Genomic DNA, 2987 nt, shown 5'->3' on the forward strand with positions numbered 1-2987 from the left:
CTCACCACCTCCTAGATGGATGCTCTGGGGCTGCAGCCCACCTGCCTCCCACCGTGACCTCTGCCTAGTGAGGCAGCCTGAGACAGAGACTTGGACACTGCCTGGACCGATGGACCTCGGCCAGCGTTCACAGTGACACTCACATGGTGACGCGCTGTCACAACCGTCGGGTTTACTAGTCACCTGGCGCACCGTGCAGGGCTCCCTGAGGTTAGCCCAGAGAGCTGGAGGTGGAAGCATCGTCCAAGCCCATTCCGGTCACAGTCTGAGCTTAGGTGAGTGCCACAGGACATGCCTAGCAGTGCCTGGCATGGGAGCCCCTCTGTCTCCACCCCTGTGCCCGCGAGGAGCTGCCCAGGTGACTGCTTCCCTCCCAAAGTTCAGCCACATCGTTCGCTCCCTGAGCTCCGGGTTGCCTTGGCTGGACGCCAGGTGAGTGAGCCCCTTTGTGCTGGGCCAACCCTATTTCCTACAGCCTTGGGCACCGCTGTCCCGGGCCCCAGGATTTGGACTGTGCAAAGCAGTGTGCAGGGTGTGAACACAGGGTGCATTCTGCCACAGCTCCCCCCTCGCAGTGCGGCCCATTGCAAACGCAGTATCGCTCCTAAAGAGAGACGCAAGCAGCGGGCCCCTTAAGCAGGTAGGGATTGGGTTTGTGGGGGCTCTGGTTTGCTTGAAGTGGCTTGACTCAGGGTCTAGTGGATGTTGTGTCTGAGCCACCGAAAGTGGAAAGTGCCGAGGCACCGGGGGAAGAACTGTGCAGCTGCTTGAACCTCAGAGGTCACATGGTCTTGTGGTTTCCAGCACTGCCAAGGTCTCCTCTAAGACATGTGGTGGAAACATTTCCCAGCTGGCTTGTTGGTCTAGGGGTATGATTCTCGCTTAGGGTGCGAGAGGTCCCGGGTTCAAATCCCGGACAAGCCCATTTTTAATGGTTGGGGGGACCTGCCAGAACGAAGCCACTTCCCCCAAAAAGAGAAGCTCAGTGACAAGGAGGAGAAATCTTATTGCCTAAAACCCACGGCAGTGCCCAGTCTGGCTGCCAAGGCCACATCCCAGCCGGAGGGGGACGATTAACATTCCCCCACTGCAAATGTTTTGGGGTCTCCTCCTGCCCAGCCAATCTTAGACCAAAAGCCCTGGGTGGCCCTTAGAGTCCCTAAGTGCCTCCCCGACCCCCAGGTTGCTCTGACACCTCACGCTGCAGGTGGCTGGTTTCCATCACCGGCTCCGCTACTGTTTCTATTCGGCTGCCAAAGCCAAGCTGATCTCATGGGTGGGAATGTTTCAGCTGGTGCCAGTCAACAGGCAAAGGAGAGGCGACCCCGTGAGCTGTGATGTGGCCTTGGAAGCCAGGTCTGGGCACCGCTGTGCTATATCAGGGTCATAAGGGTCCCACCGCGCCGGGCAGCCCCGTGCCCCCATCACATCCCCACAGCGCCAGGCAGTCCCATGCCCCAGTCATGTCCCCGCCGTGCTGGGCAGCCACATGCCCCCATCATGTCCTTGCCACGCTGGGCAGCCCCGTGCCCCTGTCACGTCCCCGCTGTGCCGAGCAACCCCGTGTCCCCATCATGTCCCCGCCACGCTGGGCAGCCACATGCCCTGGTCACATCCCCGCCACACCGTGCAGTCCCATGCCCCAGTCATGTCCCCGCCGCGCTGGGCCGCCCTGTGCCCCAGTCACGTCCCCGCAGCACCTGGCAGCCACGTGCCCCCATCATGTCCTTGCCACACTGGGCAGCCCCGTGTCCTGGTCACGTCCCCGCCACGCCAGGCAGCCCAGTGCCCCCATCACGTCCCCGCCGCGCTGGGCAGCCACATGCCCCAGTCACATCCCCACTGCACATGATCGGCCACAGCTGCAAGCTATCACACTTACAATCCTACAATCTCTTTTCTACTAGCTGCACCTCTTACCTATTTACCAGGCTACTGGAAAGTCGGGCTTTGGCCATTGTTTTAAGTCCTTGCTCGGAACAGACCCCCAGCCGAGCGTTCTGTGTGCCACGTGCACCGACTGAAATGCAAACGATTGCCCTGAGGAGGCCTGGGATGTGGCACTGCCAGCTGTAAGACCAATACGTGTGAACCTAACTCACTGGACGATGGGGCTGGACACGTTTCGGAATGGGCTCCATGACGGGGTTGCCTGCAGCAGCAGCAGACTGGCTCAGTGACCCAGGCCGTCCCTTCCCGTCCTACGCCAGGGATGGAGGAAACTTCTCCTGAAACCGGCAATTTTTCCTTTGAACACTAACAGGACCGTTCCCCACTCCTGGGATGCCACGGCTCACCCCACAACTGCAGGAATACTCTGGCAAGCTCTGCCCACAGGGGAGCCCCGGTACTATGCAGAAGAGGCTGTGAAAGCGGATGGGGCTTCCCGTGCACTCTCAGTTCCCTCCTCAATGAGTTGCTATCACCAGTCCCAAGATACAAACCAACAGGTGTGTGATTCTCTCCAGTGCCACAACTCAGACAGTCTCACATGCTGCACTCCCTGGGGCAGAAGCGCATCTGGGGCCATTTATCCTATTGCCCGGTACGAACTATCCTCTCTAGTTATGTCTGTGCTTTGTGACACAGTGGGACAAGGACTCGGCCTGACGAAGATGCTGGGAAGACCAGAGTTGCTGACATGCACAAAAGCTTCCCATCTACTTTCTGTACCATTCATTGTATTCTATACGTCTGTCACACCCCATCTTATTCACCTCCTTTCGAATGTCACAGTCCCAGTCCTTTCAATCTCTGCTCCTAGGAGCGTGTTTCCGGGCCCTTGGTCACTCACTGCCCTTCTCAGAACCGTCAGTTCTGCAATGTCCTGTCTGAGAGGGGCCGACTAGCACTGCAGACGGCACTCGGGGGAGGCGGAGCAGATAAGGCCTTGCGTTTGTTTTCGGTATCATTCTCCATCCCATTCTGTCAGTGGCCCTGGAACACTTTTTATAGTGGGGGGGTTGAAAGCCAGCTACCGAAACTGT

The 2987-nt window shown here is 58.7% G+C and overlaps 1 non-coding gene across 1 annotated transcript; it reads left to right on the forward strand.

Moving 5' to 3' along the window:
* The first annotated feature begins 852 nt into the window (after positions 1-852).
* Positions 853-924, forward strand: TRNAP-AGG (transfer RNA proline (anticodon AGG)). Its single transcript has one exon. It is a non-coding gene; the product is annotated as a tRNA-Pro (tRNA).
* The last annotated feature ends 2063 nt before the right edge of the window (positions 925-2987 follow it).

Source organism: Gopherus flavomarginatus, chromosome 1 (genome assembly GCF_025201925.1).
Source record: "Gopherus flavomarginatus isolate rGopFla2 chromosome 1, rGopFla2.mat.asm, whole genome shotgun sequence".
Classification (NCBI taxonomy): Eukaryota; Metazoa; Chordata; order Testudines; family Testudinidae; genus Gopherus; species Gopherus flavomarginatus.